Source organism: Macadamia integrifolia, chromosome 11 (genome assembly GCF_013358625.1).
Source record: "Macadamia integrifolia cultivar HAES 741 chromosome 11, SCU_Mint_v3, whole genome shotgun sequence".
In the NCBI taxonomy this organism is placed as follows: Eukaryota; Viridiplantae; Streptophyta; class Magnoliopsida; order Proteales; family Proteaceae; genus Macadamia; species Macadamia integrifolia.
The window spans coordinates 21,592,513-21,610,165 of record NC_056567.1 but is presented as its reverse complement, the minus strand read 5'-3'; the positions used below and the strand labels follow the sequence as shown (position 1 = coordinate 21,610,165).

The following is a 17,653-nucleotide window of genomic DNA, read 5'->3' as shown; positions in this document are numbered from 1 at the left end:
TTTAAAAAAAAAAAACATAAAACATAAAACGAAACACACCATAAATGCACCAAACACTTTATTCCTTTTTTTGTTCTCACAAGACAAAAAAACTCCATAAACGTTTACCAAACACAGCCTTAATCAATCTTTGTTTCTACTATTTTTTATATAAATTTACTTTTAATTCAATATCGATACTTGATCTAGAATCAATCAGTTATCAATATCAATCTCAACCAACATCAATACAATGCAATTGGTAATCCATCTGATACTTGATACCAACATCGATACTTGAAACAAAAACCCAAGTGAAAAATCGGGGAATATAGAAATACGAGAAGGGCAATCTACACGTACGTGAAGTACGCTGGTTAGCCAACGTGTGCCAAAAGAATGAATAGAAAATCGATAAATTAATAATGGAATCTGTAATCCTTTAAACATGTCGGGTAAGTAACGTACTTGAAGTGTAAAGTACCTGCTACTCCCTAAAAGTGCCTGGTTTTGTTGGACGTAATCATCTGTTTTTGCCATATGGCAATGTCAAATGAGGTCAAAGAGATTCTCTATGTTAGCCACTCCACATGCCAGATTTCAACTCTATCCGTTACCTCATGAAGGAAAAACTCTTTTTTTTTTTTTGGGTGAAAAAAAAAAAAAAAACTCATTTACATAGCATTCTTTTCGACAAGTTTATAAAAGCGATACATCTTTTATTGTACATGTTGCTGTCAAAAAATCCATATGAGCTGATTCGGCACAAGCATAGAAGGCAGAGGCCCGAAGGTATCCCCGGGATTAGTCCTTCGACGCCCAAGTTAGAAACTGACAAAACAGTTTTTCATAGGAGTAATGGTGTGGGTATCTTCACTTACCTCTTCCCTCCTTTCGGACTCTCTTTTATAGTGCTAAAGGTTTAGGATTTCTTTTTGCGAGTCCCCCTTGGGTCCGCCTCTTTCCCTTTCTGAGTCCTACTCGGATACGTCCTATCCCCTCCTTAGGGAATATTCTCCCTTCGGGTATCTTCTCTTCACGGGGTTTACGTGGTTAGGAACCTCGCAGCCTCTACCAGGTGGGCGACATATGTCATTTCTTTGGATACCACGTGTTCTTACCTTACTGGGTAATTAATTTGGCCGCATCAGTAGGCCCCTTACTTCCACTAGGAGGCTCTTCCTGTGGGAGTATTTCTGCCTTCCGTCATTTTCTTTCCCATTCATGTGTCCCTTAGGCCTTATTCCTTCGGTCTCGGCTTTCATGCCGTCCGCGATCAAGACCTTCGGTCAGGCCCGCTCGGCCCTTGCCTGAGCCCCCAACCGAAGTAAGGACCTTCAGTCAGGTCCGTTCGGCTTTTGCCTGAGCCCCCAATCGAAGTAAGGACCTTCGATCAGGTCCGTTCGGCTTTTACCTAAGCCCCCAACTGAAGTAAGGACCTTCGGTCAGGACTACTCGGTCTTTGCCAGAGCCCCCAACCAAGGTAAGAACCTTCGGTTAGGTCCGCTTGACTTTTGCCTGAGCACCCAATCAAGGTAAGGACCTTCGGTCAGGTATGCTCGGCATTCGCCTGAGCCCCCAACCTAGGTAAGAACCTTCGGTCAGGTCTGCTCGGCTTTTTCCTGAGCACCCAACCGAGGTAAGGACCTTCGGTCAGGTCCGCTAGGCTTTTGCCTAAGCACCCAACCAAGATAAGGACCTTCGGTCAGGTCCGCTCAGCATTCGCCTGAGCCCCCAACCGAGGTAAGGACCTTCAGTCTGGTCCGCTTGGCCTTTGCCAGAGCTCCCAACAGAGGTAAGAACCTTTGGTCAGGTCTGCTCGGCTTTTTCCTGAGTGTCCAATCGAGGTAAGGACCTTCGGTCAGGTCCGCTCGGCATTCGTCTGAGCCCCCAACCGAGATAAGGACCTTCAGTCTGGTCCGCTCGGCCCTTGCCAAAGCTCCCAACCAAGGTAAGGACTTTCGGTCAAGTCCACTCGGCCTTTGCCAGAGCTCCCAACCGAAGTCAGGACCTTCAATCTGGTCCGCTCGGCCTTTGCCAGAGCTCCCAACCAAGGTAAGGACCTTCAGTCAGGTCTGCTCGGCCTTTGACTGAGCACCCAACCGAGGTAAGAACCTTCGGTCAGGTCCACTCGGCTTTTTCCTGAGCACCCAACCGAGGTGAGGACCTTCGGTCAGGTCCGCTCGGTATTCGGCTGAACCCCCAACCGAGGTAAGGACCTTCGGTCAGGTTCGCTCAGGCTCAAACCTCGAGGTCGGTGAGTGATGATGTGATGGCGCCATTAATGCTCGGGCAGTCGTATCATTTTTTTCCATTTATAAAGTGTGGGGGTCTATTTGTGGGCCACTTTTGTTTTTTTTTCTCGAAGAGCCTTCCTTCGGTTTATTTGTTTCTCTCGGAGAGCTTGCCCTCGGTCTCAGTTTCCTTTTCATTAGCGTCTGGTCCGGATCAAGAGTAAATACCATGTCCAGTTCCTCTGGGTACAGCTGCTCATCCTCCGAGAGGACAATGTCCAATCGAAGGAGTCGAAACCCTGGGGGGATCCCAGGGATGTCCTTGGGCTCCTCCCCCGATTAGCCCTCATCTCGTGACTCATCATCCGCAGCCTCGCCGTCTGGGTTCGAGGGTGGCACAAGCAGTGAGGGGTTCAGAGAGAGGGTGCTCAAATCCTAAGCCTAGACCCAAGACCCCCTTGAGGTGGAAGCTCTCCACATCGTTTCCACCATGGACGAGCTGGAGTTGGGGGAACTAAGGGCATCCTTCAGTATTTCGGATGCTTTCATGCTCCGACTACCGAATCTGACCGATCGAGCCAGCTATCAGAACTCCGAAGAGCTGTGCCTATACAAGGAGGCCTTCAAGGCCGGCCTTCGGCTTCCCTTCCATCCTTTCTTCGCCCGAGTGTTTCAGCATTATAGGATTTGTTCGACCCAGCTGATGCCGAACGGATGGCGACAGATGCTCAGCTTTGTCGTTCTCTTCTCTCGGCACTAAAGGCCTCTCTCCCTCCCTCTCTTCGTCAATTGCTTCCTCCTCCAGGCCAGTAAGGGGCTTTTAGGTTGGTACTATTTTAGCCCTCGGAAGGACCTTTGGCTGCTGAACAGATACCCAACGTTGATCCACGAGTGGAAGGAGAAATTCTTCTTCGTGAGGTCGACCAAGGGGGTGCCCTTCGGCATTGTCTGGGATATCCCCGATTTGAGGACAATGAACTCTGCCCCTGCCCTTTTTGGGGCAAAAGGAGAGTCGATGGCCATGGTGAGGCGTCAAGACACTTGGCCTCCAGTTGAGTCCGACAGCCTCAAGTCTGATGCTGTTTTATTCAGATTCGGGCTTAGCCCGGGTGAGTCTTAGGCCAGCCTAAGTTAATTTACCTTGGGTCTTCGTACCTCGTATTAACTTCCTTTATGTCTTCATGCAGTGCAAATCTCCAGGGCCAAGTCTAGGGCTACAGCTGCGGAGAGGCAGACCCAAATAAGGGAGGCCAGGGCACGGGATGCGCAACAGCAACAGAGGCAGAAGAGGAAGGAGAAGAAGAAAGAGGCCCCCTCCTCCGAAGCTCCCTCTTCAAAGAAAAGGGCCAGGGTCGAAGGACCCAGCACCGAAGCGGTCCAGGCCCTCGTTGTTCCGGGCCATGACTTGCCTGCCCGAGATGCTTCTCCGGTGGCTGACTTCAGAAGTCTGAGGGTCACGAATGTCCGAGCCGAGGTTGGCTTCATCCCTCGATGGTTGGTCGAGGAGGACGACACTATCCATCGGGCGTGTAGCTCGTGAGCTGGTGTAGAAGGGCAGTCTCCCCAGAGATGACGCCGAAGCACAACGCCAGGGGACGGCGACCATGATAACTAGCGCCTGCATCTTCATGGCAGGGGTATACTTCGGTCTTCAAAACCTTAATTTATATCATTCCAAAATTCTGACCATCGGTGTCTTACATAGGGTCAAAACCAAGTGGGTCAGCTGGTGATCCGGGCAGAAGCCTTAGCCCGAGACCTCGAGGCTTCTGAACGCGAGAAGTCTATCCTCGCGTTCGGTCCTCCTTGAGAAGGTGGAGCACCTGGAAGCGGACCTTCTCCGTACTCGCCAGGAAAAAGATCAAAAGCTTGAGGAGCTGAAGGCGTAGATGGCGACGAGGGTTTAGGAGGCCGAGAGGTATAGGGCCTCTGAGGACTTTCGGGAGGAGGTCAGGCATGCCATCACCCATAGGTTCACAATGGGTGTTATCAAGGTCCGAGACTGGGTACTCGAGCATTACCCAGAGGTCTCTTTTGAGGACAGCAGGCTAATTTTCGAAGAGGAGGATGTTAAAGCAGCCTCGACAGCCACCGAGGTGGCCGATGTTAAAGACGAAGGCCGTAGGAAGGAAGGTGAGGTTCAGCTACAATACGAGATGCCTCTGACTCCTGGTCATAATGGCTCCTATCGGGAGACCCCCTGCCATGCCGAGGACGAGGCTGTGAACCCGATGGACGCCCCCTGAAGCCGCCTTTTTAAGCCTTCAGGTTCTTTCATGTAATCTTAGCCTTCGGGCTTTTTATGGAATGAATGTTTCAGTTTCTTCGGTTCCCTTTACTCCTCGTCCTGTCTTTTTTTTTTTCTTTTTGAAGTCCACAAGGGATCTTTAGCCCGCTAGTTGGCGCACGAAGGCTGAGAGCCCTTATACCAGTACTTATTCCTAAGTGTAATATGTGCCTCGGCCTGTTTTAGTACGAGGCTTGGTCCTATTGCATCGGCCGGTTCGAGGGCGTGAGCCTTGGAGGGAGGCCTGTACAAGTAGGATTTCCATCTCCCTTCAGCTCCAGCTGAGGGAGTTTTCCTTGGGCCGAGCACCCAACCGAGGTAATGACCTTCGAGGTAATGGCTTTTAGTCGTATTCCCTCGGGTTTGTCCTGAGCCCACAATCAAGGCATGGACCCTCGGTTGGGTCCCCCGGCCTTAGCCTCCAACCGAGGAATATTTCTTAGAGTTGTCCAAAATCGATTGCCGTAAACCAACTTATTTATTTTTTGTAATAAAAATCCTCGATAAGTGCCCAGGGGGTAAAACTACAAACTAAGACTGCTTTAAGAAGCAAAAATAGTAATCTCTTTAGCATTAAAGAAAAAATTGTTAGGGGTTCAGGCGTTTGAGGTATGGTGTGGTAAACCCTATCTTATACAACGTCTTGTCTTTTAGCATGAAGCGTGCTAACCGCATTCGTATCTTCCTTGCCTCGTCCCTATCTTTGGGGAGTGCACCTTCTTTTAGGTATCTGATTATGGCATCCATCCAGCTGGGCCCGTTCTCGCCAACGGGTAACACCTCTTGGGGTCTTTTGGTACTTGGTTGGGGTAACACTTCAAAATACACTAATCGTCCGAGGTCGGTGAAGTCAGAGGTGGCCAACTGCGACAGTGCGTCTGCACTGACATTCTCTTCTCGTGGCACCTGCCTCACCTCGAACTCCTTAAAGGCTATTATTCTCTCTCGTACTGTCTTTAAGTACTCAGCCATCCTTTGTTCTTTGGCTTCGTAGTCTCCATTCACCTGTAGTACCTCGAGCTGTGAGTCACTGTGTACCACTAACTTCTGTACCATTAAAGCCTGCGCCAGATTAATTTTGGCAATTAGCGCTTTGTACTCTGCTTCATTATTGGAGGCATCGAAGTCGAATCATAGGGCATACTCGATCTTGAAACCTTCGGGGCTGACCAGTATGATCCCTGTGCCGCTTCCTGTGCTGTTGGAAGCACCATCCACGTACAACGTCCAAGTCTTTTCTGCCTAGGCCTCGAAAACTCTCAGGGATTATCGGGGAGTGTTGTCTTGGCTATAAAGTCTACTAGGGTCTGTGCTTTTATTACGGTTCTCAGTTTGTACTGAATGTCAAATTCTCCCAACTCTATGGCCCAGTTTACCAGGCAGCTGGATATATCCAGTCTCTGCAATATCTTTTTCAGGGACTGGTCCGTGAGCATGCATACTGTGTGTGATTGAAAATAGGGTCTCAGCTTTCTTGCCGTTGTTACCAGGGTGTACGCCACTTTCTCAGTCTATTTGTATCTTGTTTCGGCATCCAACAGGGTTCGACCAACGTAATATATTGGCTGGTGTTGTCTTCCTTTTTCCTTCATCAGTACCGCACTCACCGCCACTGCTGATACAGCAGGGTACAACTGCAAAGTATCCCCGACGTCTGGCTTGTTCAGTAGTGGGGGTGCGGCCAAGTACTCCTTCAGTTGTTTAAAGGACTTTTCATAATCCTCTATCCATTTGAATTTTTTTGATCCCTTTAAGGCTTTGAAGAAGGGGAGGCACTTGTCAGCTGATCGAGACATAAACCGTCCTAGGGCTGCGACTCTACCTGTTAGCTTCTGGACTTGCTTCACATTCTGTGGTGACGTCATATCTCGAATGGCTTGTATTTGAACCGGATTGGCTTCAATTCCCCTTTCTGAAACAATAAAGCCAAGGAACTTTCCCTATGCTACTCAGAATGCACACTTTGTCGGGTTCAGATTCATGTTGTACTGCCTCAGCACCTGGATTGCCTTTTCTAAGTCTCGAATATGATGTTCTGCCTTCAGGATTTTCATAAGCATGTCATCCACGTACACCTCCATGGTTTTTCTGATCATCTCCTTGAAGATCTCATTCACCAACCTTTGATAGCTGGCCCTTATGTTTTTTAGCCTGAAAGGCATGACTTCATAGCAGTACAATCCCCCCTCGGTCACGAAGGATGTCTTCGGGACATCAGCCTCAGACATCTTGATCTGATTGTACCCCAAGTACGCATCCATGAAGCTCAGCACCTCGTGTCCTGCTGTGGCATCGATGAGGAGGTCTATCTTCGGAAGGGGGTAGCTATCCTTTGGGCAGGCCTTGTTCAGATCTGTGAAGTCGATGCAGATCCTCCACTTTTCATTTGCCTTCAGGACCATCACCACTTTGGATATCCACTCCGGGTATTGGATTTCATGGATGAACTGGGCCTTCAGCAACTTCTCTACCTCTTCATCTATCTTCTGTTGCCTTTCGGGGGCGAAGGTCCTCTTCTTCTGCTGTACCGGCTTCTTAGTCGGGTTAACACTCAGATGATACTCTATTACTTCTCGGTCTATTCCAAGCATGTCTAAGGCTGACTAGGCGAAGACGTCAGAATTATCTCGGAGGAATGAGATGATTTTTTCTCATTGTTGCTTCGGCCTTGTAGCCCCCACTTGGAATTGGCGAGTGTTATCCCCCTCTTCGGATTCAACTTGTACCAGCTCCTCAGCTGATTCCCCCCTTTGATAACTGGTGTCATCGTGTAGATCTTCTATCAGGAGCATCTCGCTCGCCTTCTCTTTTCCCCACAAGGTGGTGGCATAGCACCTCCGGGATGCCTCCTGATCGCCTCGACACTCACCGACACCATTCTTGGTTGGAAACTTCATCTTGAGGTGTGGTGTGGAGATGACAGCCTTTAGGAGTTTTAATCCAACTCTCCCTAGTATGGCGTTGTATGCCGAAGTAATGCCTACCACCAGGAAGTTGATCATAACTGTTACTTGGCGGTCTCTGGTGCCGGCTCTTACTGGCAACTCAATCGATCCCTCCACTTTGACCGGGGTGCCAGAGAATCCTAACAACAGGTGTTCGACCTTCTTCAACCTTCCCTCGTCCAGGCCCATCTTCTAGAAAGCCTCAAGGAACAGGATATCAGCTGAACTGCCGTTATCCACCAAGATCCTTTTTACTCTGCAATCGGCTATGGTCATGGTGATTACCAGGGTGTCGTCGTGTGGCATGTGCACTCCTTCCAGGTCATCATCCGAGAAGGAAATAACCGTCCCCGTCCTCGCCTTCTTGTTCGACCATTCAGCCACATGCACGCTTCTCGCATAGGCTTTTGCTTTCTTGGCTGAGATTGAGCTTTCTCTAGCGGCTAGGCCTCCACAGATTGTTGTTATAACCCTAGTCGGGCTTTTATGATCATTTCAGAGGTGATGGTCAGCTTCCTCGGGTGTTCGGTCCCTTTGTCATTCCTGATTGCCCCTGCAGACTAGCCCCCTTCTTTCATGGCGGCCTCTGCCGTCTCTACGACAGTTGTCCCTACGGTCATTACCATCTTGGGCATCCTCCTTTTTGCGGTCTACAAATTGGCCTAGATATCCTCTTTAGATCATTCCTTCTATTTTCCCCTTTAAGTGCCAGCAATCTTCGGTGTCGTGGTCGTGATCCCTGTGGAAGTGGTAATATTTGTTTATATTACGTCTCTCAGGGTGTCGTCTCATCTTCCCTGGCCACTTCATGGCTTTGGCATCTGGGGAGTCATTTATCTGCATTAACACATCCGTACGTCTCTGGTTCAGGGGTGTGTATTTCTTAAGCTTCTTCTATGGACTGAGTGCCCAACCATGTTCAGACTTTCGCCTTTTGCCCTCCTCGGAAGGTTTGTCGTCGCCTCTTGAGAACCTTTTTCTCCCCGTCTTCTCTGCGGCTTTTTCATCGGCTTGAAGGGTTTCTTCCATCTGGATGTACTTATCACACCAAGCCCTCAACTCAGCTAGGTCCCTTGGTGTATGCTTCGCCAAAGACCTTTTTATCTCTTTATCCTTGATGCCTCCCAGTAGGGCTGTGAACTCTTCTTTGGGGTCCAGACCTCTGATCGTGATCTTCTCCTGCTAAAAGCGCTTCATGTAGTTTCGCAGTGACTCTCCTTCATGTTGTTTGATGTTGGTCAGGTTCAACGTGGTCTTCTGAAGGGGTTGGCTATTGGAGAATCCCTTCATGAAGAAGTAACTCAAATCGCTGAAGCTGTGGATCGATTTTATTGGCAAGCGGTTGTACCATAACCTTGTCGCTCCTCTGAACGTCAAAGGCAAAGCGCGACACATGATGTTTTCTAAGACTCGATGGAACTGCATAGCAACCTTGAAGCCTTCCAGATGATCAACGGGGTCCCCAGACCCGTCGTAGGTGTCGTATTTGGGCAGATGAAAACCGATCGGGAGCGGATCCCTCATGACCTCATTAGCTAGAGCTGTGTCATTAGTGAGGTATGGCTCACGAGTTCCTGTCTGGTTTTTTGCTACCTTCCGGATCTCGTCTTTCAGGTCTAGGATCATCTGCTTCAACCCTGAGTCCTCATGTCTCTATCCGTCTCCTTGGCATGGTTCCCCATGCCTGGCCCCGACGGTGCATCGCATCCTTTCCTTGGTTGCAGGGCTTTCCCTCCTTGCTCAGTTTTGAGGATTCTAACTAGACCTTATCGATCCTGTACTACTCCAGTCCTTGTCTTGAGCTTGCTCTGGCCAGATATGGGGACCTTGCGGTGCTCCATTGGTCTTCTAGAGACGGTTTTAGAGACCTCCTTCATTGCCTCTGCCATTCGGTCATACTTCTCCTGAAGGGCTTCGAACTGCTCCCGTGTCATATATTCCTGCGCCCTAGGAGGGGGTGGAGGATTACTATCTCCGTGCACCGAATATCCGGCCGAATGCTGGTCCCTCGTAGAACCTTCCCGATAATTGTTTCCCCGTTCTTCGTCGATTTCTGTCGAGGGAGGGAGCCCTCTTGAAGGTTCCTCCTCATCCATGTTTATACTTGGAGCTGCCCTTGCTTTCTTACGATTATAGGTTTTCCCCACCATTACTGTCGTTCCCACAGACGGCACCAATCTGTTGCTGCCAAAAATCCATATAAGCTGATCCTGCACAAGCACAGAAGGCGGAGGCCCAGAGGTATCCCCGGGATTAGTCCTCCGACGCCCAAGGTAGAGACTGGCATAACAGTTTTTCACAGGAGTAATGGTATGGGTATCTTCACTTACCTCTTCCCTCCTTTCGGGCTCTCTCTTATAGTGCTTAGGGTTTAGGGTTTCTTTTTGGGAGTCCCCCTCGGGTCCGCCTCTTTCCCTTTTTGAGTCATACTCGGATACGTCCTATCCCCTCCTTGGGGAATATTCTCCCTTTGGGTATCTTCTCTTCACGGGTTTACATGGTTAGGAACCTCGCAGCCTCTACCAGGTGGGCGACACGTGTCCTTTCCTTGGATACCACGTGTTCTTACCTTACTGGGTAATTAATTTGGCCGCATCAGTACACGTGGATCATGATGTGGCAATTTTAAGAATCAAATAAATAATACATTATATAAACTAACCATATGTCAAACTATAGAGCTAGATAATTTATTCAAGTATCATTCCTTATACTGGCATGTATTTTAATTTTTGTATGTTATCCCCCATGGTAATCTGACCATTACATATAATGCACTCTCTCATAGTCTTGAATTTTCAGGGCTTTATTTTGCCACATGGAAAATTCTGATTACGTCGAAATTGTATATGTAAATAGATGAACTTGGATATAAAATTTGTTTCCATTTAATCTAGATATTTGGACAACTTTGACAAGCTTTTCAATTCAATTTGTTATGAAAAAATTGTACTTATTTTATAAAAGGGCTTGCTGTCTAAATGATACCTCCATAGATATATTTAAAACTTGTAACTTTTTTAATTCTCGAAAGTTCTTTAAAGCAAGGTAAAAAACATAAGTGAAAATGTATTTACGATTATAGTATTTATTTCAAGAGCTATTATTGTCTCATAAACTTTTCGAGTACAAAAATGTGATATGCTAAGATTACCCAAAAGAAAAAACACTATATGAATAGATTACATACTATGTGACAAGATCCCTTTATAAAATAAAATAGGATAATCTTTTGTAACTAAGGTTGGTGGAAAGAAAATTGTAACCTTTTTTTTTTCCCTTTTAGTAGAACATGTTTCTTTTTCAATGAGGTTAAATCTTTTATTTCACATGTTAACTCAAAAAATATGCAAGATGATGACTTCTTTCTATAATAACAAAATGAAAAGTCACTGTCACACTCCACTCCCATTAGAACACCAAAGGTGTGAATAAGGCGTTTCCTCGTCTTATATCTCTACCAAGATCTCTGATAGTAATACCTTAACCGTCACAATTATAACACAATTATATATATACACTAGCAAACTTGCACATGCAAATGCACGTGTATACTTACACATTAGAATTATACCCAATACAAGGACATTCAAGAATAAAACATCTTGGAAACCATTACTAGGATATATTGAGGGGGAGCATTAATGTTCATCATTGTTACTATCCACTTACAAATCTTGGTATCCCAGAGAAAATTTTCAACCCTCACTATATTTGCTTTCTTTATCAAGTTAACCAATCCATTTTGATGTTGGTATTGAATCCAAAAAAAAATAAAAAAAATAAGATAGTTGTATTTTCTAGAAAGGCAAAGCACCCTGGCTTTGCGCATCGGCATCTCTTAATTTGTAAAATTGCAGCCTTGTTTTTAAATATTATTGACCTAGTGTCGAAGTGTTGATTAATTTTATTCTTTGTTTGCTTTTTATTCTTAATATCATGATGTAAATACCCCAACCTTTGTAGTTTTCCTTCTTGTGATCCCATATTTACCATTTTTATTTGATTTAGGCAAGTTAATTTTTTCCCCATATTATCATGTCATGATTCTAGATAATTTCTACAAAAAAAGAAAAAGAAAAAAATGATTGTAGATAATCGAACCTCAGTAGTTTTTCTTCTTGCGAATCCATATTTTACCATTTTTATTTGATTTCCATAGGCAAGAAAGTTTCCTTTGATTATTACCATCCTGATCGTAAATACCCAAACTTCAATTGTGAATCCATATTTTATCATTTTTAGTTGATTTTCAAAGGCAAGAATGTTTGAAAGATTCAGCTTACTTCCAAATTCCAAAGATCATTCGTAAACTTTTTGCAGTGATAATTGTTCATTGTGAGTCAAGGGTTGTTAAGAAAATTATGGGATAAAAACTTTGAAGCAATGTCAGAAAACATAAGGGGAACAACTGGCACAACTGAATACCACACATTACCCAATCTACTTTATTCCTCCAGTTCTTTTCTACCTTATTTTTTTGTGTTCCATACTTTAATCATACTTGATTTGTTAGATTATGCTGAGATTGTGTTTGGTAACATTTCTGTTACAGAAACGATATTTCATATCAAAACCATAATTTTCCATTTCTGTGTTAAAATTTTGTTTTTTGCCTAATAAATTGTGTTTGGTAAACCTGTTTCATAAACGGTTTTAGAAAGAAAAAACAACAGCTTAGACATTTAACAAAACTTGTTCTGATAAAGACATCTCAATCTGAGTTCATGTGTCTTTTCACATAAAAAAAAAAGAAGTTCATGTATATGTAGTAGGCAAGAATGAAAAAGACACCATCTTTAGTTTAATATAAGTGTATATTGGGTAAAGATCGCGATCACACAAGTGAAAGTGAAATATGCATACATCAGAATAATAAACTATAAGTTGGCTAATCATTCATTCCTTCTCCCACGCATTCGAGTTACCCATGTCATGTTCTCACTTAAATCATTCTTCAAGTTGAGATTCACAATTGTTCCTTCGATTTTTTCTTTCCTCCAATCCTTGATTATTAGAAGAAAAACCGTTAAAAGAAAAAAATTATTAATACTTAATAATTAATAATTACCTCTCCTTTCTGCTCCACGTTTACATTCCCTCTTTAAATCGATGAAAGAGGATTGAGAGAAGATTTTTTTATTTCCCTAGCAATTGATGGAAAGAAATGTTACTACCATAAGGGAGGATAGATATTTTAAAGGAGGAGAACGAGAGATTTTAAGAGCTAAGAGAGAGACATGCTAATAGTGTGTTATAGAGATAATACAAAATTTGAAAGGAGATAAATAAAGAGAAATAATGGCGTAATTAGAGAGGAATTTCATGCTGAAAAAATTATTATACTCGAAGAAAGAGGATTGATGAAAAAACTCTCTCTCTCTCTCTCTCTCTCTCTCTCTCTCCATATTTACCTTTAAAGTCCACGCCTATAGTGGATTATTACGTGCCTATTTTATTTTTTATATTTTTTAATACTTAATAATAATTATTATAATTAATGATTACTCACCACTTTCTCCTCCACGTTCAGAGAGAGAGAGAGAGAGAGAAAGAGAATTACAAAGAGTTTATTATTATTATTATTATTTTCATCTTCTATTTTGAGGGATGAGAGGATGAGTGGGATTTTTTTTAAATAATTATAGAGATTTAAATATGGAGAGAGAGAGAGAGAGAGAGAGAGAGAGAGAGAGAGAGATTTATGGAGGAGTAATAGCAAGAATTACTTTTCTTTTTAATACTTAATAATTATAATTAATGATTATTCCCCCCTTTCTCCTCCACGTTTAGAGAGAGAGAGAGAGAGAGAGAGAGAGAGAGAGAGAGAGAGAGGAGTAATAGCAAGAATTACTTCTCCCTCTCCTCCACGTTTAGAGAGAGAGAGATAATTATTACTTTTTTTCATCTTCCATTTTGAGGGGTTTTTTGGAATTTTTTGTTGGTGTTTTGTGGTTATTTGAAAAAAAATTTGTGGAGATGTCAATGGTTTTTTTGTCTTTTTGAAAAATCCTATAAGAGATTTAAATATGGAGGGAGAGATTTTAGGAGCTTTTTTTTTGGGGGGGGGTATATCTCTCTCCCCCCCCCCCTTTGTGCTCCACCTTTTTTTATATCCCTCCTTTGTTATTTTACTATTAAATAATTATAGAGATTTAAATATGGAAAGAGAGAGAGAGAGAGAGAGAGAGAGAGAGAGAGAGAGATTTGAGGAGGAATAACAGCAAGAATTACTTTCCCCTCTCCTCCATGTTTATAATTATTATTTTTTTCATCTTTCATTTTGAGGAGTTTTTTGGTCATTTGAAAAAAAAATTGGGTGTTTTTTGGTCATCCAAAATTTTTTTTTGGTAGATGTCAATGGTTTTTTTTGCCTTTTTGAAAAAGTATACTAAAGACAAGGAGTACGTACTTTTTAATAGTAGTATGATATATATAGTAGTAAAACCGACACATGCAAATGCACATGGGGCATATGTCATATGACAAAGAGAGAAAGAAATGGACTTTGATTCATATTTGATAAAAGGAGAAAAGAAACATATAAGTTTAAACCAATTTGCATGATAGTTTTTCATTTGAAATATTTGTTTGTATATATGTCCAATCCATTTTTCTCACTCCCCACCTTTCCCTACAAAATGACGAGCACATCAATCAAAGCAAAAGGAAAAACTGCTAATAGTACCAGGATGACTTGAAACATTTGTTTGTATATACCTCTCCCACACCCCACCTTTCCCTACAAAGTGACAAGCACATCAATCAAAGCAAAAAGATAAACTGCTAATAGTACCCGGATGACATAGCATCTTCATACTGTCATCGTCGTATTCATCATCATCAACATTGGCTCCAAATGACTTCCTACAACATTTTCTTAAGTCTGCCCGATTGGCTGAACCAAGTACTTGGCCCCATAAGATTTTTCTTGCCATAGTAAAAAATTTAATTTCAGTCATACAGGAGGATAAAAATCAGCATTCCCCTAATATATATATATATATATATAAAAGGTAAGATATTCTCGTCTAAGAAATGCATTAGCTGGAGTTTATCCAAAGCCTCTAATAACACATGCAAATCATTCTGCATATAATAGGCAGGAAGCAATTCTTGCATCATTTGGTTTATGCACCAAGGAGATGCCCCATGTTTGGTTGGCTTTGTTCATTATTTTAGGCTGATTTTATCAAGTGTACATTTAAATACAACCAGGACATCTCCTCCAGCCCCTCCAAAAAAAAATTCTTTATATTGCCACTTGTTATTTCTTTTTCTAGAACCATCTCAAACATATTTGATTTCGGAGATTATATCCATAGGTGGATATTAAAAAACATTGATGTTTGTAAAGATCAACCCTAAGGAGAATGGCCTGAGTGAGACTCTATATATGCTCATTAAACTATGAAAGCAGAGTGAGAGGAATAAAGCTTGGTCCAGCCAAGAAGCAATTAGATAGCACTGAGCTTGTGATATACAAACAGATGGTACAAATGTCAATTTTCAGTACAATACTCCTTTAGATGACAGATTGGTCAATACTTTTCATTCATTTGTTTCTATCCTCTACATCTGTCACCTTCTTTTAAGTACAGAAATTCATGCAAAATATAAAGAACAAAGAAGTTTCAATAAAGGAAATGGAGGATACAGTTCATGGTCTAGACCTGAAGGTGAAGGCAAAAGATCCAATAATAAGAACCTACAAGAAAAGGTATCACCATAAATATTTTTCTTACAAGCTAGCTAATTAGAGATATTCTAAATAATAGGATCCCAATTTTTAAAGTATGATTCTAATTACAATTGTTATTTTCCAAGCAGTTTGAAGTTGTTTCTACATATTAATAATTAAAACTCCAATTTATCATACCTTTGCTTGGTCACTGAAAGAGCTTCTTACTGCCTTCACTTCAAAATCTTAAATTTCACCGAGGTAGATAATGTTTTAAGCTACTTAACTACAATAGATACATTGAATTCCATTACCAAAACTGGACTTCATTCCTCCCTTACCTTTTGCACATAGTTTACGAAATTGCTTTAATAACACACTTATTTACCTTTATGATCAACCATGATGCTGAAAATTTGGAAGTTGACTATTTATTAAAGCTTGACTTCTTAAGACCTAATATACCTTACGTTGCTTGAAAATATAAAAAATAAAGAAAGTGTTTCCTATTCTATTGTCCTTTCTGTTATCAATGTAGAAAAAAAAAAAAACTTGATTTAATCTGTTGGGTGATGTCTAGAGTGATCATCATATCCCTTGCTTTTCTTTCTACTAGCAGAGTTTAATATCTTAAATCTACCAAATCAAAAGGTCAGGCTAATTTTAATCAGGCACAATTGTCCTAAAACTTTAAAGTAAATTGGTAAATTGGATATTCAAGCAGTTTCTTAACTTGTGACTCTTTCGTTTTTGTAAATAAAAAATTATTAGAAAAACTTAATGAAGAGGCTTTATCGATGATAACAAACATAAGGTTGGATTGCAGCTGACCTGTAATAGACGTATGCTTGGGGTGCTTTATCTTCTCGAGCTCAAGCTAAGCTTCCATAAACATTTGCATCCTCTGGAACTCAAGATCCTTGCTGAACTTCATCCTCTGCCTCTCCAACTCTAACATTTGTTCCTGCTTAGAACTTTCAATCTTCTCATGAATCTCCACGAAAAAAAAAACTCAATTCAATATGTAATTATAAAAATGGATATTATTATTATTGTTTTCCCTACAAAGCAAGTACCTCAAGACAAGGCTACTGTTGTTGCTGTTGCTGCTTTGTTGCCATGTCTGTTGCAAGTTTCCTAAACATCGAGAAACCAATCATGAAGGGGTTGATCTAGAATTCTGATGGGAATTACCAAATTTAATATTCAACATTTTCCAACCTTGTAATTGGCCTATGAAGTGGAATAGGGGGATCTTATCACAAGTGGTCTATTTTCTAATTGAAATAGAACAATATTAGTAAATACATATAAAAATTAATAAAATATCCAAGATTGATGGAAATATCAGATTAGAAGTTTTGAAATTACTTTAAGAGGCTTTTTTTATTGACTCTACATCGGTAAGGAGCGGCTCCCACTAAATTCGTATTAATGTTGCTTAAAGCTCTGTAGTTGTATCCAATCTTAGGAACAGATTTTCCACCCCATCCGTACAACACCTTGGAAATGTGCCAGTCTAGCTAAACCCATATTGTTCTCATCTGATCCAGCCATATTGATGACCTACAAGAAAAAAAATAATAATAATAATCTAGGAGAAGAAAAGAACCTAATTCAGAACTCCTTTACAGTTCATAGACCAAAACTTTTACATACATAGCTCTATAGTATAGCATGATAATGATTCATAAAACCTGTATAAGAACAATAGTGACACAAAATCACAGGTACCAGAAACAAAGTAGAAGTAGAAATCTATCGAGGCCACTTTTCTGACATTCTATAACCCAAAAATCTCAAGAAAATAATAACAATAATAATAAATAAATAAAAATATCTTCAGCAATTACTCTAAACTAAAAGAAAAAGTGCGAAAAGATTACCAAACCCCCAATTTGTACTACTCTGAGCGGTGAAGCGACCTCCTCTGAAGCCGTAACCTGAAGGAAAGATCGAACCATGGCTGAACAAAACCATCAAAAGATATATTCAGTGAAAAAAAAATGTACAAAGAATTAAGAAATTACTCACAAAGACAAAAGAAAACTAACGCATTTAATTATAAAAGAAAACTAAATTAAGAAAGTAAATTTTTGGTAGAAAAATTAGGGAAATTAGGGAAGTAATTGAGAAGTAAGAATATTGAGAGATATGGGGTATAAGGAAACTAATATTTAAAACATATTTGGTAGGAGAGGGCGTGAGATTTTGAGAGTGAATGGAAGACTAAAGATTTTTTTTTGACAAAATACAGAATGATATTATTCTGTCAAAAAAATAAATAATGATATTATTAAATAAAATATATTTCACAAAGAAAGAAAGAGACAAAGTCTTTTTTTTTTTTTTTTTGAAACTCCTAAAATCTAGATTTATTTTCTAGATTAAGGGGGGAAAAGAGAGGTAGGCAACGTGAGAGAGAGAGGAGGGAGAAAAATTAAAAAGAATTTTTTTTTGAATAAAAAAGACTCCTAAAATATAGATTTTTTTACAAAGATATAGGTTTTTTTTTTTTTTTTTTTTT

At 41.6% G+C, this 17,653-nt stretch overlaps 1 long non-coding RNA gene across 2 annotated transcripts; it reads right to left on the bottom strand.

Annotated features, from left to right (window-relative positions):
* Positions 1 to 14,719: 14,719 nt before the first annotated feature.
* On the bottom strand, positions 14,720 to 17,132 carry LOC122093396. Of its 2 annotated transcripts, none has more exons than XR_006144436.1 (6): positions 17,013 to 17,132; positions 16,498 to 16,692; positions 16,348 to 16,403; positions 16,203 to 16,263; positions 15,958 to 16,120; positions 14,720 to 15,153 (listed from the first exon to the last, which is right to left on the bottom strand). It is a non-coding gene; the product is annotated as an uncharacterized LOC122093396 (long non-coding RNA). The 2 variants fall into 2 exon arrangements; XR_006144437.1 differs by having other exon boundaries at positions 15,958 to 16,090.
* Positions 17,133 to 17,653: the final 521 nt, after the last annotated feature.